We start from the raw sequence: 18,806 nt of genomic DNA, 5'->3' as shown, positions 1-18,806 counted from the left end.
TGACACTATGGTTAAGGCTAGATTTGATTTATGTCTCTGTACTGAGCACTGGGGATGTATGTGGATATAAACAAGACAGTTGTTGCCTTCAAGAAGCCCTTCTCTGGTAATAGAGACATGGTAAAAAATAATAATAATTACAATATGTGACAAGTGGCCTGACCTGTGGTGGCCCAGTGGATGGGACGTTGACCTGAAATGCTGAGGTTGCTGGTTCAAAACCCTGGGTTTGTCTGGTCAAGGCACATATGAGAAGCTACTACCCCCCTTTCTCTTTCTGTCTCTCGCGCCTCTCTCTAAAATAAAGTGCTGTAGTGAAATGTGTATTTAGATATTAATTGAACACCAATTACATAACAGGTATTAATGCTGAGTGCTTTTACTTACTTAAACCTCAGTGCTCTTGTGAGTTGGTGTAATTTTTTCCATTTTACACATGAATAAGCGAGCTCAGAGATGGTTAAGTACCTTGGTCAAGGTCATACAGCTAGTAAGTAGGGTGCTGTGATTCAAAATCAATTTTCTGACCAAGAGCATCAGTTCCCACCCTGCCTTCTTTGAGAGAGCATTAAAGCTTGAACCATGTAACCCGAGGCACTGGGTTTGTCTCATAGTGATCTAGGTGTCTTTTAGGGCAAGATGATGTATTTGCTGGTATAGGGGCTGCTGAGGTCCAGAACCAGGGAAGAATGGGAATTAGAATCCCAGAGATCCCATGAGACTCTTAGTCTAGGCTAGAGAAGGGAAAGGTGTAGCAAGCAAATGGATCAGGCTGCCAAATGGAAATCCTAGGATAATTTGCGTTCTTTTCCCATTAGTGGCTTGAATTCTACTAAGGTGACAATTGATGAGATATTGACATTGAAGGGTGTGGTTTGTTTGTTTTTTTCAAACTGCCAAGGACTAATAAAAACTATGCCAAAGACCTTCACAAAATATCAAGAGAAATGTTTGGTTGAATTTGCTACATCAAAAGCAGAGTCAGCCTGATCAGACGGTGGTGCAGTGGATAGAGCGTCGGACTGGAATGCGGAAGGACCCAGGTTCGAGACCCTGAGGTCACCAGCTTGAGCGCGAGCTCATCTGGTTTGAGCAAAAAGCTCACCAGCTTGGACCCAAGGTCGCTGGCTCGAGCAAGGGGTTACTCGGTCTGCTGAAGACCCACGGTCAATGCACATAGGAGAAAGCAATCAATGAACAACTAAGGTGTCGCAACGAAAAACTGATGATTGATGCTTCTCATCTCTCTCTGTTCCTGTCTGTCTGTCCCTATCTGTCCCTCTCTCTGACTCTCTCTGTCCCTGTAAAAAAAAAAAAAAAAAAAAAAAAGCAGAGTCAAAGGGTAGGCTTTAGGAACAATAAGCAGACCTTGGCCAGGATTGGTGGTGAAAGGCACGGATTTCTGGCATTAAAACTGGGAAGATTTTTTTGTAGCAGTTGGTAGTCCTCCCACACTGCCCTTTATGGCTTAGGAGTTGCTTTCTGCAGGGTTGCAGAGTATGCTGAAGATAAAAGAGAGGTATCCCCTCATAGTAACTGAAGGGCCTTAAGACCTGTGTAAAACAGGACATTTGATTGGATGACTTTTAGCACTTTTATTTTTTTAGCGCTTATTCGGTACAGTATACTTTACATATGTTATTAGCTCATTTAGTTCTTAAATGAGCTCTTTTTTATAGATGGGGATGTCCATATATTACAGATGAGGAAATAAGGCTCAGGATTGGCCCAATGTCATACAATTAATAAGTAGAGAAGTCGAAATTTGAATCTAGCTCTGCCTGACTCCCTAGTGTTGTTTTGCCTAATGACACTGATTGTCAGTGATATGAAAATGTTCTTTCTATTCTTTGCCTCTCACCCCTCAAATGTGCTTCTTTGGTTCCTTGCAGCTGACTTGACCCCTACTGTTTTGTGGATAAGGCACAAAACTGGCTTTTTGGCCTTTCTGCCTTCTCTTCCGGGCTGGTAGCTATTCAGAAATTGTGATCTAAACTTTTTTTTTTTTTTTTTTTAATGACAGAGACAGAGAGGGTCAGACAGGAACAGACAGAGAGGAAGGGAGAGAGATAAGAAGCATTAGTTCTTTGTTGTGGCACCTTAGATGTTCATTGATTAACTTTATCATATGTGCTTTGACTGGGGGGCCACAGCAGAGTGAGTGACCTCTTGCTCAAGCCAGCAACCTTGAGCTCAAGCCAGCGACCATGGGGTCATGGCTCCGATCCCCCACTCAAGCTGGTTTGCCTGTGCTCAAGCCAGCAACCTTGGGGTTTCGAACCTGGGTCCTCTGTGTCCCAGTCGGAGGCTCCATCCACTGGGCCACCACCTAGTCAGGCTGTGATCTAAACTTTTGACAGAACTGCAATACCTGCAACTCTGTGTAGCTTAAGAAATTGCCCCACGCGACATACCTGACTGGTTGGTGGTGGCACAGATGATAGAGTGTTGGCCTGAAATGCTGAGGTCCCAGGTTTGAAACCCTGAGGTCGCCAGCTTGAGTGTAGGGTCACCGGCTTGAGCATGGGTTCATCAAAATGATCCCATGGTTACTGTCTTGAGCCCAAAAGTTGCTAGCTTGAAGCCCAAGGTTGCTGGCTTGAGCATGGGGGTCACTGGCTCACCTTGAGCCCCCTGGTCAAGGCACATGTGATACGCACTCACTGAAGAACTAACGTGACATAACTATGAATTGATGCTTCTCATATCTCTTCCCCCACCCTCTAAAAAAAAAAAAATAGCCCCACAACACACCCTGTTAGCATAGTAAAACTCTTACTTAGATGTCATAGTGAAATTGCCATGCAATCCCTTAATATTTTAATGTACACTACTTCTAATGATTTAGTTATTTCAAGTCCTTATAAATTACAAATGTGATTTACTACTGGTTGGTTGCTCCTAATAGTTAAGTAAAATTTGTATCAGGATATAGGGTCTTTCTCAAGTATTTAACTAGATCTCTAACCAGCAGCTCAAATTCAACATTAGTCAAATTTCCTAAAAAATTAAAGTTGGGTGCAGTGACTTATGCTATCTGTCACATATATGTGACACTGAAGAATTTCCTTGGATGGTCCTAAAGGTGCTCCATGTTTTGGTAGGCAGTGCAGTGCAGTGGAAAGAGTACTACCCTTGATGGGACTTGTGTTTGCATCCTAAATGTATGTATGGCTAGGGGCCAGTTGTTTAACATCTCTGAACCTTGCACTTTCACATGTAAACGGGTATAGGATTAGAAGGGTAAAGCATCTAGCACAGAACCTGGCACTGGTTGGTGTTCAGAAATTATTTCAGTGTGGGATTTGAGTAGAATGTGTGTAGAGGAGTTAATATGGCAGTGATAGGATAGGCTGCCTTGCTTCCATTTCAGGGAATGAACTCTCCAGTGAGATCAACTGGGGTATTTCTAGAAAAGTTCTATTCTACCTGGCAAAACAGTTGTGTTGTTTAGCCTTGGGATACTTAGCTTTAATGGGAGGAAGCAGATCTAAGGAGATTGTTAAAGGCCTCAGGTAGTAAGATGTTTCTATTTGAATATTTTGTAGAAAGGAAAAAAGACATGTTAACTGATTTTCACCATATTAGGAAGCTCCTCTTAAAACTAAACAGTTGAGCCCATATCTGGATGCAAATCTTAGACCAACACTGGTAATTCAGGACTCCTGAATGTCTTCAGTAACCACAATACTACAGGTTTCCCCTTGCCGTCTGGAAGTGGATCATTCCTTTGAAACCATTTAAAAGAAAAAAAAAATTTATTTATTGATTTTAGAAAGAGGAGAGACAGAGAAGGGAGGGGTGGAATGGGAAGCATCAACTCGGAGTGGTTGCTTCTCATGTGTACCTGGACCAGGTAAGCTCAGGGTCCCAAACTGGCCACCTCAGCATTCCAGGTTGACGCTCTATTCACTGCATCACCACAGTCAGGCTCTATGAAACCTTTGTAAGCCGAAACAGCATAAAGTGAAGAAACAATCACCGTAGGACACATCTTGCTAACAGATGCCCAGATTAACTCAAGATGAAGCACAGATGCTCATAGACACTTAAAGCTGGTTGATACTGGGATGCTGAGTGTAGTTCCCAGAGAAGGAGCTTGATGCTGCTGCCACTTGCTGCTAGGGGTGCTTGCTGCAAAACAAGCACTGACTGCTGTGTTTGCATTCCTTCATAAAAGAGAGAAATCCTCTTTGGATTTCTTTAAGTTAGCAAAAACAGGTACTAATGGAGGTCTTTTGTAAAAGTGAAGTGGCTTAAAGTGAACTTTGAAAAGCAGGGGATACCTGTATATATTATATAATAGCTCAGGCTGAGATCAGCCCTGCTGCTTATTCTTGAAAATATCATAGAAAAATTTATCCTCTATATCAGAATTCTGTGATATTAAAAGCTAATCAAGTCTGACTTGTGGTGGTGCAGTAAATAAAGCGTCAACTTGGAACACTAAGGTCTTCAGTTCAAAACCCGGGGCTTGCCTGGCCAAGACACATAGGAGAAGCAACTGAGTTGATGCTTCCCACTTCTCCCCTAACCCTTACCTTCTCTCTCTCTTTCTCTCCTCTCTCTAAAATCAATAAATAAAAATTTAAAAAACTTTAAAAAAGCTAATCAGCAACATTTTGTGACTGCTCTAAATAAATTAGTTAATCCATTAATGTATAACGTGTTTTAAACAATATATATATTCACTGATGTTCTATCTTCTTTGCCACCCCCTCCCCCCGTCATTATATTTCCCTCTTGGGTTCCTAATAACTTTTTGGAAATGCCACCGTTTCTGTCACTAACTTTATATATTACCCCAGGATTTTCCTATTTGGGTTAGTTTGTATTTTAAAATAAAGTGGTTTTCCCTGGTGCTAATATGTCCTTTTTAAATTACCATGATACAATACAGTCGCCTTTTTAGAAATTCTGCAAACTATTGTATGGCTATTAATATCACTCTTTGTTACTGTTAAAGAAGCAGTATTTTCTTTGGAGCCGTTGGATTACCCCACCCAATTTTCTTTTTCTTCTTCTGTTATATGCTCAACAGAAAACTGAAGATAGTTAAGTCACAACTTTCCAACCTTCTGCACATTGCTTCCCTGGTTTACTGCCATAGGATACTGTGGTTATATCTTACAGACATCTCTGATGACCAATCAGAAACAGTTAAATTACCTTAAATTTTTAAATGGAACTCAGACAGCCAATAAGAAATCCTTTGGGAGGGAACTGTAACAACCTTTCGTGTGATTTTAAAAACAATTCTGAATTTGCAGTATTCTCTGTTTTGGAAACACATGAGGCCCTAGTGCATCTGCTGTGTGCATTTGCCAGGCATTTCCAAGCCTTAAGTTCCTTGTAGTTTGAAGTCTGGATCTGACCCCTGTTCTGCTTCTCAAGGTAACTTTAAAACAGGAAGTGTACAAAGGAGGTAACTGATGACGTGAACAGCCAATCATGGCTTTGTGTTCTTAGCCGATAAAACAGCTCAGCCAATGGGACCACTGTGGAGGCAAGGTTTGGTGTCAAATAGCATGCTAGATTGAATGCCTTTGACTGTTAAAGTGGAAGGAGGCTGCAGGGCTTCATTGGAGCCTCGGAGTTTTTCAGTGAGGCAGGGGTCAGCTGAAAGACAAAGAAAAATGGCGAATAGTTTACTGGGGGGTGGGGGGACAGCTGTTCGGGTTTTCACTGGAGTGGACATTCCAGACTCAGGTTTCTGCATCTCCTGCTGCCTTTTGTTTCCTCCGTCCTTTTTAGGGGGGAGGGATAGGAGTGACTTAAATTCTCCCTGTCCGAGGAGATATAAATAACTACATGTAAAATTAATGCAGTTCCCGGTAAGTTTAATTCTTTGTTTTGTGTTAAAATGGTAGAAATTGTTTAGCTTCAGAGAGTGTAGACAAGTTGCACTGTTTCAGAAAATGGCCACTTTACATTCCATGCATACCTTTTGGTGCACCTAGAATACCTTGCTCTGTTTAGATTTTGCATGCCCTTCAACTGGGATTTCTTTTCCTAGTTGAGCGACAAGATCAGGTACATGAAGAAAGACTAATCATTTTTCAGGGGCACACAGAAGCAAAGCACTTTCTCTTTGCATTGGGTAAACTTAACTGTTTTCCAAATAATTTTCCTTTGTTCAAGTGCACTGAAGCTTTCCTACAGGATAAGCGGAGTTGTTGTAAGACTTTTTCTATTTCTGTGCACTTTGTTGACATCTGTGTTTTCAGAGGTGGAAACAACGCTATTGCTGTTCTGAATTTGTGTTAAATTATGATTTGCACTGGTGCAGGTTCTAATGAAGGCCCACATGCCAATGTGAAATTCTCCCATAACTTTCTTGATTTACCTGTCTGCTTCTAGATTTCTCATAAGTACCAGTTAATTAAGTAACAATCTTTGTTTTAAAATGCACATTTTAGCATAAAATGCTGGTTAGAAACATACTTCTACACTATATTGGCAGTGACAAGAGCAAATCTTTTTCCACCAACTTCACACATTTTTGTCAGTTATTGATTTGGTTCTTTAAAATAATTGAGCAAAATGCTTTTCATTTTCTGTATGAAATATTTAAGGCCTAATTTACCTGCAATTTGTGAATAGGACAGTTAAGAGTATAGGCACCCTGTCTTTTGCCCTTGATATTTTTCCTCTTTAGGCTATGAAGCTAATGCAGGTTACTGATCAATAACTAACCAGTTTTTTGAGAACAGTGAAATCTTCCATCCCATGTACTAAAGATTTATAATGCACTTGATTTTTAAAACAGTTGTTTTCTTTTTATTTGCAAGTATGGAATGAAGGTCATTGGAACATTTCTGCAGCAGACTCAGTGAGCCAGCAGCACTCAGTGTCCGGGTAGGGAAGAGGAGGAGCAGGCCCTCTTAGAGGAGAAGTTGGGAAGGTGTTGATTTGTCCTCCCTCTCTTTCCCTTGAGTAAAGGATTTACCTGAGAGGATCGATAGGGGTTTAGATTTTGGACTCTTAGAATTGGAGTGGTTATAAGTCAAAGTTGCTAAAACCAGGGTTCTGTCGTTTCTCGCATAAGTGACCTTGAAAAACTGCCGGGGAGTTGAAAGATCGAAGGACAAAGTTTGTTTATACAGATTTGAACTGAAAAGCTCTAAGATGAAAAGAGACTGTACTTTTGATGTTCAAGTTGTGTGGTTAGTAGGAATATGTTATAGATTCAAATTAGGAGTTTTCAAGCAGTAAGACAATGGGGCTGTATTCCTTCTCTCCCACTCTTACCCATTCCCTCCCCCCAGTAAAAAAAATTCTAAATCCTTTTGGTATGGTAGTTGAGTGAACTGCCTACCAGAATCGGAATTCCTTGCATGCTACCTTGTCTTCTCTGTAATCTAGAGGCTTCTTAGTGAAGAATGGTATTTCAGGAGTTCAAAGTAATGTTTGTGAAACTTCTTTTGGGAATTGGAATGCTTATTGTAAAAAAACAGTCATTCTGGGAAGTTATGTCAAGAGAAAAGGAGTGTGTGTTAAAGATTACACTTTAATATAATTTATTTAGATTAATTGTTTTACAAGTCATTGATTTATATGTTATCAGTTGCTCTAGGTTTTATATATCATTTAAAAAAAATAGCTCTAGATACTGAATAGCCCTATTGGCCCTGGGAGAAGGCCTGGAGCAGGGGAGACAGAAGGTAAGTTGGCCCAGTATGAGGCCTAGATAGAAATCTTTATATTAACTTTGTGGATTTAGCTTCTTGGAAAGATATCTAGCCACTCTCTCTAGTCTGGATTCTTAACCTTTTTTAGGGTCATGGACTCTTGAGAATCTGACCTACTACCTGGAAAATACACATAGGCTTGCCTATGCAGAAGCCCTGGTGACGAAGATATTTTCCAGTATATGTCAAATGGTGTTTATATGACCTCTTCATTTACACTTTAACCAGATAAATGTTTCCCGGAGAAATGAAAACTCTACTTCCATAGGGAGCAAAGACCTTCTAGGACTAACTCTAACTTAGACTAGGGATGGCTGTTTGTAGGTGGGGGAGGCTTAGATGGGGTCTGAGATTTGTACTCTTGAGTACAGTATTTGAAGCAGCATGGTGCAGTAGCACAAGCCGGCTATTTAAAGTCAGGAGACTTGTGTGTTCAGGTTCACACACAGCTGTCACCAGCTTTGTGAGCTTGGGCAAGTCAGCCATTTAGTGTCAGCTTCCTCACATGTAAAAATAGGTCCTAAAAATAGCACCCTTCCTATTTAGTGGAGAGTCTCAAATGAGATCATGAATGTTAAAGTGCTTTGCGCATTATGAAGTGCTACATAATATTATTAGTAGTTACCAATTCAAACTACTGGGGGTTTAAATGCTTAGGAAGATAGGTATGTCATCAAAGAGAAAAATGCCAGTATTTTAACATGTTTACAAACGAATTTGTTTAGCCAGCTTTCCTCTTTGAAACTGATTCCACAGGCCTTCCACCTGCATATTCCTGTTTATACTGACATAACTCTATGTAATGCATACATTGAGACCATCAAACCTTCCTTTACCAAGATTCCTATAAAATTATTTTTATTTTTTCTATGAAATCATTTAAACCTGTTTGTCAGAAATTAGGGTCCTCAGAATGAGATAACATGGTAATGCTGATATTTTTGGAAACCCATTTAGATTTAGGAACCTCTCATGAACAATTAGAAGCCTGTTCCAATATGATACTGAGATTTGCATTATAATTCAGGTAAGGTTAATAGTTGCAGATGTTTACCAGCAAAGGTTACATTTTTAGTTTATGTACCAAATATTTATAAAGTAAAGTGGGAGCCATGTTTTTGTTTGCTTTGTGGTTATATGATCTTTCTCTGTTTTTAAGCTTGGGAAGGCAGTTATACCTTGCACAGTAGTAGCAAGCAAGTAAATGTTGCATGTAGAGTTTAAAAAAATAATTGGTCTGTCATCAAAACATGAACATTGGCATAAATTTCAGAGTTGATACCACCTGCTGTGAGATACATTTCTAAAGTAAGTGGTGGAAACCCATGTGGATCTGATTCTTACCCGTTTTACATGCCTTCTGTCATCTAATTTTAGGACTTTGTTTTTTCTTCTTGGGGTGGGGGTGGATATTTTGTGATCTATTTGATTTCCTGTCATATTAAATCACTTTCTCTCAGGCATGGTCAGTCAGCATTGATGTCTGCCTTCTTTCTGTGCATTGAAAGGATCATATTTAGACAGAATAAGGCCTGGCAAAATTGCACTGGCCTCTCCAAATAAAATTCCAGTTCCAGGAATGTGTATATTTAAAAACAGCCATCCTGGTTGCTGTGAGCTTTTTGTTCCTAAAATAAGATGAGGTCTCCTTTTAAAGAAGCTATATTCTTTTGTGGAGGCTTCAGGTACCCCCCAGAATTCTTGAAGTTAATCATTTATAGATGTTCTTCATGAAGTTATTTTGTCTATCCCTATATTTATGACTGGCTAATGCGTGTTCAGAGATTCAGCTCCCATTCAATTCATTGGTTGATTTTACTTTTTATTTTCATATTTCTCTTCCTTTTGGTACATCTGTACAGGTTTGCTATTTGAATACAGAAGGAACAGAGAGAAAAGGGGCCATGGAAGAGGATCAGAAGTCTCCATGTAGAATCTGTTGGTTGGAAAGTCTTGCTGTCGCAGCAGACTTAGCTTCCCTTTTGGGATCTGAAGATCTCTTACCTCAGCCAGTTGCTTATTCAGAATGCTGAGAATCAGCTAGGAAGCTAATGGTGCCCACCTGGCTGAGGTGTCCCAGGGGGATAGGCTACTTTTATGCAATACAAGGAACTAAACTAAGGTATACAAATACAACACCTGCATGCCAGTTAGGTAGGTTTGCTTTGTTTTGTTTTTGTTAATACACCTCAAGAACAAGCTAATTCCCAAACAAGTTTGGGCCTGGTTCTTCAAGTGAGTCGTTAAGCCAACTTGTATTTAATAAACAAAGATCTCAGAATCATGCCAAGGATTTGGCAAGTATGAAATAGAAATCATTGTCAGTATATTCCCAAAATAATATCTTAACATGCCAACTTTAATCTTTACTGCCAGCAAAGTGGCATTGTGTTTCTGTACATGTGTGTTTCTGTAGTGTGGATTTGGTTTTTGTTCTTAATTTTGTGTATTCTCTGATAGGCCATAATCTACTTGAAAATTTTTAATTTTTCTCTTATAGTTGAATTTCTTTTCACCACCTTCATATATTTGAACAAAAATTAAAGTTAATTGATAAGAGCTTAGGTGGTGTAACTTAGTAATATTTAAGTCCTGAGGTATACTGTGACTGAAAATTATAGTAGACACATCTGGATGGTATCTGCCTCTTGTCTATTTCCCAGAAGCTTAGTGTTCTTTTTAATCTGTTTTTTCTGCTGTCTCAGTAATGGACCTGGCTCTTTAAAACTTGGTCAGATCCTATTTGTATTATCGCTCTTATCTTTCTGTCTCTCCCATCGGCACATTTCCAAAGCCAGACCCCACTGTTTAATAATTGATGAAGAGTTTTTCTCTATTTAAATAGAGTGTTTACTATAAATTAAATTACAGTTTTGCACCCTGCAATGAAAAAGGGCAGTTGAAGGATAAGAAGTGAAGGTAAATTCCAGTGTAAAGACAGAACTAAAGGAAAAAAAGCCTAGTAAATATTTAACTTTAAGAGGCATAACATAGCTTGTGACCTTGTGTTCCTTAGTTCAAAGGAAGAATGGAGACTAAAATAACCGCAGCAACAGCAGTACTGATTCTCCGGTGGTCAACCTTTTTTCTTGAAAGTGCTATCATTTTGGTCTGTCTCCATAGTTTTAATTTTCCAGCAGGGAAGACCTGCTTGACTGGAAATAGATAAAATGAATTTTTTCTTTATCTGTCTAAGGTATATAGTTCTTATCTTTGAGAAAATTCTAAACTTGGATGCTTTACACTTCATTCATTTCTTCTATGTGGAGACTTTAAATACATTTACAAATAAAATTTTACTCCAGGACCTAACAAATTGGTAAAGAAAGACACATGTTGTATATCAAATATGGAACACTGATATGGAAAGTACAAACATAGAACACAGAATTTAGAGGAGAGGAAAACTTTTAGCTTAGCAATGAAGGAGGGCAGTTTAATTGAACGTTGGGCTCAGGGAGGTAGGGACAAGGGCATTCCAGACATGGGTAACAGTAGGAATAGGTCATGGTTCAGTAAGTGCATTGTGGGCTGAAGAGAGCAAGTGGTCCAGATTGTTTGGAGCATTAGGAGATGAGTTAAGGACAAGTGTGGAGAACTAAGTTGGGTCAGATGTTGGAGAGCCTTGACTACCTGAGTAGAATTTGATAGAAGACACTAGAAATAGGGAACAATGCAGTGAGTTCTCATACTGGGTTTACAGCCCTTATTGGACTGCTATGAGGGTTAAAAGTCATGCAAATAGCTTAAAATTGGATGTGGAATACAGCAAGTATTAAATCAGTATCAGTGTCATCATCATTTTTATTAATTAGGTGGAGGTGATGAGTGCCTGAACAACGTTAGTGGCAGTATGAAGAAGATTATGAGGTGGGCACTGTTATTACAGAATTTAGAAGTTGGTTAGAATTTAGGAACAGTCCAGGATGACTCTGAGATTTCAAGCCTGGGTAACTGGAAGATAGAGGCAGAAACGCTAGAAGGAGTAGGTTTGGGGAAAGAGGAAGATAGATGTGATTTTGGATACATGGAATATACGTTCTGGGTAGCTTTCCAGTTGGAGATGGTCAGCATGAAGGACTGTAACTTAGGAGAAATGTCAGAATTGGTAATGTGTGTTTGAAATTTAAACCCAGAGATTATAGTTGAACTTTGGGGAATGGATAGGAGAGAATCAAGGACGAGAATGGGCAGAAAAACTAGAAGAATAAAGCTTCATGTTAAAAGATGGAAGCGCCCATTTGCTTCTCCACCCCTCCGCCACGCTTTCCTCTCTGTCTCTCTCTTCCCCTCCCGCAGCCAAGGCTCCATTGGAGCAAAGATGACCTGGGCGCTGGGGATGGCTCTGTGGCCTCTGCCTCAGGTGCTAGAGTGGCTCTGGTCGCAACATGGAGACGCCCAGGATGGGCAGAGCATCGCCCCCTGGTGGGCAGAGCATCGCCCCTGGTGGGCGTGCCGGGTGGATCCCGTTGGGGCGCATGCGGGAGTCTGTCTGACTGTCTCTCCCTGTTTCCAAGCTTCAGAAAAATGAAGAAAAAAAAAAAGGAAACAAAAACGATCGGGCCCTAAAGTTGAGACATCTAGGAGCATGGTGGAGTCTGTTACCTGAGTATGTGGCTCCCATATATATAAGTTAGTATATTTTACTTTAAAAAATTACTTGGTCATCTATTAAATGTTAGTTTAGTTAAAACCTAATGTCTGTAACTTCCCTACCCAGGCATAGGTAACAAAGTAAAGGCGTCATTGTTTGGTAAAACAGACTACTTAGAGAGCACCCTGCATGGTGCATGATCATGTGACAAGTTGAACTGAGTGAGGGTATCAGTGTCAGCCTGTCGGTTAAATATTCTAAAAGCTAACATTAACATTTTTGGTATGTGCCTTGATACGTAAAAGATTAGAAATACTGCTCTATTAACTGACCTTCAGTACGAAGCATTTCCTTGAAATGTTACTGCAGCAGTTCCTTGAGATTAGTTATGTATATGTGTACGTATAACTTGAAGCTTGTTTAACTTTTAAGTGTACACACACATATTTCCATCCAGTGCAGATACTAAGTTTGTTTTCTTTTTCTGAGTTGCATTGGGTTTAATCTTACTGGTGTTAGCTTTTGAAGTCTCACATGGCAGCGTGTTGCATGAAACCAACCATAAATACACATGTAGGAATATGGCAAGTATGCAAAACTTGTTTAGCAAGTAATTTATAACCCCATGATCATGATAACAGTGATGAGCAGCACACACAGTAAATTACCAGGAATAGGATAGCCACATCTGTAGGATTTAGCAGAATTTTTGCTATAAGGCACCTATATTTAGTTTCTAGGCTAGGTATGTTGTAATTATCCTCAATCTAAAATAGATGCAATAAGAAATTTTGTACTAGAGAAATAATGGTAAATTTCCAGCCCTCTTACCTGATTATTTGTATTCTGAACTCCATGATTATTTCTCTCCTGATAATTAACTGGCCAGATGCCCATAAAGCTACCCTTGAAGGTAGTTAAGCATTGTAATAGTATGTAATGTTTATGTGAAACATAGTACTTTACAGTTAATGGAGTGATTTTATATTTACTCTGTCACTTGGAATTTATCTAAAGTAGGTAAAACCGGATTACTACACCATTTTGTGGGTGAGGGAACAAGAGGTGGACCTTAGTGACATAGCCCTGTGCTCTTTGCACTGCACCTTGTTACTGTGTATGAAAAACAAGCTAAAGCTGTGTCTATTTTATGGGCCTAATGCCTTCTCCCACCTCCCTTTTTCCTGTGCTTCTTTTCTCCCAAAAGGCATACATTAAAAAAATGGGATAGACACTTTCTCAGAGTTTGCATATAATCTTACATTATATGAGTAAACAAGCTGACCATAAAAAGATCAAATATATAGTCAGTCAAATTGAATTATTTTTAAAGTTTTTGTCGAACAAGACAGGTGAACTCAGCCACCTTTCTTTTTAGAACAAAGCGTAAGTACTACCAGTGTGTTGGAAAATTGTCTTTCATCAGTGCTAAGTTCACTCAAGTCAGATAAGTAGTTGAAGGGCCTTTTTCAGATAAATAGGTTAGAGTTGTGTTAGGTGTTTCATGGTGCTCCATACCTTGTATATGCACACTTTGTGGTATGTAGTATTGGGTACCTCCTAGATTTGTGTTCTTATCTTGAATTACAGAGATTGGTATTTTTAAATGAGTCCATGGTATTCTTAATCTCAGTTTCTTTATAATTCTTAGCTGTGATTTATACTCTTTGCTTTATCCCTAGGGAGGTAGTTAGAACAAAGGAGTTCACCATGTTCACATTGTAGCAATAGCTATAATTTAGTAGGACTACATAAATTTAGCTGGATGATTCCTCCTGTAAGTGTGCAGCTATGGAACCCATCTCTAGTGAGGGTGCTAGGCTGTGGCTATTTCTGTGAACTATACTGCTCACAAAAATTAGGGGATCAGGGAATGTGCAGATACTCCAGTACTTATAGTCTTTTGTATAGTGCATTTTCACCAATGAGATAAAATTTAGTTTCACATCTCATTTGCATGATTGAACAACTTTCTTTGACTTGTCTTTTGCTTTTCTGATGTTCTTGTTTAATAAAAAAAATCAAATGCTTCTTTTTTTTATCATTTTGAAATATCCCCTAATTTTTGTGAGCAGTATATAATGAAAAGATAGAGTCACTGACCTTTGATCACCAGGCCCCTAGAGAGAGTGAACTTTGAACTTGATCTACTAGAACTTTTCATCTCCACTCTTGGTGACCAAATATCCCCCCAAGTCCTAGTCCTTATGGACAACTGCAGCTTTAACAGGCTTGAAAACCTTAAAGCTTTCTGCTTTGGAATGTGTAAGATCTGGCTGGCATCTTGGCATTTTGAAGTACTTTTTCCAGGAGGAGGATCAGGAAAATTAAAGGCAAAAAGCTTGGTGGATGTATGTTCCAGGCTGAGAAGACCCAGAGGTTCTTAAGTATTTGGTCCCCTCCTTTGCTGTCAATTCTAAAGAGGGAGGACATGCAGTGAAATAGCACAGAACTGAAAATCAGGGCACATGGGTTTCAGTTCAGCTCTAGCATAGGCTTGTCCCGTGACCCAAGGCACATTCCTCAGTCTATCTGGATAAAATACCTTTGTCTGTCCAAAGGGAATGTCAGTACCTGTGCTTTGTTTGCAATGAAAAAGAAATAAGTAAAGAAAGTTACTTTACAAAGTATAAAGTATCTTACAAATGTAAGAGATTAGCGTAACCATCTCAGTTGCTTTGCATTCTTTGATGTGGTCTTTATGTTTTCAGTTCCTGACAGCTGTATACATGGAGGTAGGACACTTAGGGTTTCTTCATCTTGGAAGGTTTCTTTCTTCTCATGCCTGCCCCCCCCTTTTCTTTCTTTTTTTCTTTCTTTCAACATTTAAATCAATGATAAAAGACACTAAGCAGAGGACAGAATTAAGTGCTTCTGTGAATCAGCAGAATCCATACAGCCAAATCAATACAGCCAAGCTCATCTTGATATTCTTTTAACACCATCCAAGATTTTAATTGAGAATTCTCTGAGCAGTGATGATGATATGCCATCTGGCTTATATGAGGCTTGGTATTTTTTGTGACCTTCTAACATGTATTTTCCCATTTGTGTGCTGCACCTGTCCTGTGAGGTGCTCCTGTAGGTGAGCAGAGGCTCCAGGAAGTTAAGTGATTTGCCCAGGATCATAAACATAGCCAGAGAACAAGAAGCTCCAGGTCTAGTACATGTTCTTTATGTATTTATCCTGTACTTGACTGCCCCCCACTGTTGGCCGCTGAGTATTCATAGGTGCTACTGTGACCTAGGGACATGCAAAGGGGAAGGAGAAAATAGAAAAGAGTGATGGAGCATGGAAAGAGACAACAGAGAAATAAAAGAAAGATGCTTATATGATAGGAGACAGCAATGCCATTAGCATCTTCTCTTTTATGATTGCCACAGAGATGTTGGGAGCAAGGAGCAAGTGAATAAAAATAATCTTTTTGGGTTGAGGATTTTTTAGTCAGTGATCAAAGCTGAGACTGCTCATCTATGAACAGTATGAATAGACATATATATCTTAAAACAGTGCAGAAAGTGAGAATGAACAAGCTGTACTAAATAAAGAACAGAATTTTAGAGCTTTTGCATTTCTGACTCCACCACTTACTATATTGTGATCTTGAGCAAGTAACTTAAAATACCCATCCTCAGCTTTCTTATCTGTAAAATTGGAAGAATATTGATATCTTTTTTTTTTTTTTTTGGGGTTTTTTTGTTGTTGTCTTTTACAGAGACAATGAGTCAGAGAGAGGGATAGACAGGGACAGACAGACAGGAACGGAGAGAGATGAGAAGCATCAATCATCAGTTTTTCGTTGCGACACCTTAGTTGTTCATTGATTGCTTTCTCATATGTGCCTTGACCGTGGGCCTTCAGCAGACGGAGCAACCCCTTGCTGGAGCCAGTAACCTTGGGTTCACGCTGGTGGGCTTTTGCTCAAACCAGATGAGCCGCGCTCAAGCTGGAGACCTCGGGGTCTCGAACCTGGGTCCTCTACATCCCAGTCCGATGCTCTATCCACTGCGCCACCGCCTGGTCAGGCGAATATTGATATCTTTATCACTGAGCTGAGTAAAGGTCAGTTGAGGTTAATGTATGTGACAAGTAGTTGGTAAACTCTAAAGCTCTTAACTTGATATCTTTGAAACATTCTTCAGAATCACACTTTTTGCCTCTCTTGATCATACACAAACATAGGATCCTTCCAGAAGCTGGACAAGAGGTTGTTCTCAGAGTTTCTGAATCTTAGATCCAGCAAGCAAAATGGCTCTTTGTTTTAGGATCAATTTGACTCAGGCTACAGGTACTATTTCTGTCTCCAGCTTCTGTCAGAATTCTCTTTTAGGCTCAGGGCCTGAAAAACCAGTTACTCATCATTCTTTCTGCAAGAATTTATTTACTCCTATTAGGTTGGAGGGTCAAAGAGATTAACAGATACTTCTGTGGGGCAGAGGAGTAGCCCAGCTTACTTTTAATGGTGGCTGAACAGGTGAGGGAGCCATATAACAGCTGTGTGATTCAAGGCAGTGGTTTTCAACCTTATTACACTTGGGGACTGGTGAAAATAGGATAATTATTTTGGGGACTGCTAAGACAAATGAGCCAGAACATGAACAAATTTGACTAAGATCATTGGGTCTATAATCGTATTCATACAACATCATGGTGGTTAACTCTTGCAGATAGCACAAAATTTCTGGCAGACTGGTGGTTGAAAAACATTGATTTAGGGTAAGCTTCTTAACCTCTTGCACTCAGTTTCTCCATCAGTAAATGGGGAATAACACTACCTCTGTCATGGAAGAATTTGATGAAATAAAACAACATTCTTTGTAGGTTTTTTTTTTGTTTTGTTTTTTGTTTTTTATTCATTTTAGAAAGGAGACAGAGAGGGACAGAGAGAGACAGAGAGAGAGGAGAGAGGAGCTGGAAGCATCAACTCCCATATGTGCCTTGGCCAGGCAAGCCCAGGGTTTCGAACCAGCGACCTCAGCATTTCCAGCTTTATCCACTGCGCTACCACAGGTCAGGCTAACAACATTCTTTAGAACTGGTTTCTAAATGTTTATTAACCCTTTTTTTGTAAAGGGCCAGATAACATTTTCAGCTGGCAGGTCACAAGGTTTCTGTTGTAGTGTGAAAGCAGCCACGGACAATGTAAATGAATGTGTTGCAGTCTTTAGTAAAACTTATTTACAAAAAGAGGCTGCGGGTCTTTTTTTTTTTTTAATTTATTTATTAAGTTTATGGACCTTGGCTTATAGAATACTTAACTAAAATAGTTGATGTTGCCTGACCAGGCGGTGGCGCAGTGGATAGAGCATTGGACTGGGATGCTGAGGACCCAGGTTCAAGACCCCGAGGTTGCCAGCTTGAGCGCGGGCTCATCTGGCTTGAGCAAAATAAAAAATGCTCACCAGCTTAGACCCAAGATCGCTGGCTCAAGCAAGGGGTTACTCAGTCTGCTGAAGGCCCGCAGTCAAGGCACATATGAGAAAGCAATCAATGAACAACTAAGGTGTCGCAACGAAAAACTGATGATTGATGCTTCTCATCTCTCTCCGTTCCTGTCTGTCCCTATCTATCCCTCTCTCTGATTCTCTCTCTCTGTCCCTGTAAAGAAAAAAAATAAAATAGTTGGTATTTTTTCTCCATCGTACCAAATACTGATAGTGTTTTATTGCTGTCATATATGCATGGATGGTTTAAGTTGAGCATTAATGAAGGAATGAGGAAGAAGGTATATGAAGTAGGATGTTTACATATCATTTCAATTTCAGAGAAACAGGTTTGCAAATACTCTCTTCATGCCTTCCTATCAATTTCATTGCTTATTCCAGTTGCTTTGCCTTTATTTATAACTATATTATGATCTAGCCTCTATTTAAAAGGTTATGTTGTAGTAGATTGCAAACAGAAATGTTATGTTTTTGAAGGAAAAGTATTTCTGCTGCCAATGTAAAAATGTGTCCTTGAGAGCAGATCTTTAGGAGAGCATGTGCAGCCAGTTCCAGCCCTTAGCCTTTTGGAAAGCATAATTTTTCTAATAGGCAGTTTAAAAACTTTATACTTGGCCTCTTGGAGCTAGAAACAGACATACCCTCAAACACTAAACTTGGCATTAATCAGGAAAGGGTCTCCTGTAAGGCTACATTATTCATTCTTATAGTAGTGGGTATCATCTATATCCATTTATGTAGGTTTGGAACTTAAGTAGTGAGGTTTCTGGCACTAAGTAGAAACCTTAGATGAGCTTAAATAAAGACTGTTGAACTCTCTATTCTGTCTAGTCACCCTGTCTTCTCTTGTATTATTCATTTACTGCATCCTCAAGTAGTGAAGTGTAGGCCTTCTATATCAGACACTCCTTAGCATAGGTGTTCGGTATACATTAGTCCTGGAGTAGCTTAGTGGAGTGACTGGCCCAAGGCCACTAGCAGCGGACAGCAGGCCAGTTCACAAACATAGGTCTGTTGATATTCAGAGAACTGCTATTTTTCTTTTTCTTAAATTGTCAGTTTGAGGTTGGTTTTAT

At 39.6% G+C, this 18,806-nt stretch overlaps 1 protein-coding gene across 4 annotated transcripts in view; it reads left to right on the top strand.

Moving 5' to 3' along the window:
- Positions 1 to 18,806, top strand: part of NFYC (nuclear transcription factor Y subunit gamma) — a 70,237-nt gene that overhangs the window by 12,703 nt on the left and 38,728 nt on the right. Inside the window, exon 1 of one of the 4 annotated variants that reach the window (XM_066269506.1) lies at positions 5,696 to 5,834. The exons of the other annotated variants lie outside the window; for them this stretch is intronic. The gene's annotated coding sequence lies outside the window, so the exon portion shown is untranslated. Of the gene's footprint in view, positions 1 to 5,695; positions 5,835 to 18,806 lie in introns of those variants that run through there. 4 annotated transcript variants of the gene reach the window in all.

The sequence above is a fragment of the Saccopteryx bilineata genome, chromosome 3 (genome assembly GCF_036850765.1).
Source record: "Saccopteryx bilineata isolate mSacBil1 chromosome 3, mSacBil1_pri_phased_curated, whole genome shotgun sequence".
Classification (NCBI taxonomy): Eukaryota; Metazoa; Chordata; class Mammalia; order Chiroptera; family Emballonuridae; genus Saccopteryx; species Saccopteryx bilineata.
This window is presented reverse-complemented; position numbering and strand designations above follow the sequence as displayed.